Source organism: Neopelma chrysocephalum, unplaced genomic scaffold, assembly GCF_003984885.1.
Source record: "Neopelma chrysocephalum unplaced genomic scaffold, ASM398488v2 Primary Assembly neopelma1_97102, whole genome shotgun sequence".
Taxonomy (NCBI): domain Eukaryota; kingdom Metazoa; phylum Chordata; class Aves; order Passeriformes; family Pipridae; genus Neopelma; species Neopelma chrysocephalum.
The window spans coordinates 2,524,465-2,524,817 of record NW_020925744.1 but is presented as its reverse complement, the minus strand read 5'-3'; positions in this window follow the sequence as shown (position 1 = coordinate 2,524,817).

Here is a 353-nt window from a genome sequence, read left to right as displayed (position 1 = left end):
CCTCTGAGCTGCTGGCGAGCGGGACCAGAGCTGCCCGACCGTCTGCCCCGCTCACAGTCTCCAGTGGGCGCGGGACTTGCGAGACCCCCGGGAGCCCGACCGAGTCGGGTGCGAGGGTGCGCTCGGAGGAGGTATTAAGAACAATAAAACCCAATAAATCAGGGGCGACCCGGAGCGGGAGGACTGTGGCTAATGTGCACTTGGAAGAGAAGGAGAGAGGGAGAAGGCGGGCGGCCCAGGCGAGCGGAGCAGGGTAAGGGAGCGCGGGCGCGGCGCGGGCCGGGCCGGGCCGGGCCGGGCGGGTTGGGGCGGCGGGAGGCCCACGAGTGAGAATGTTCTGAATACCTCCTCCG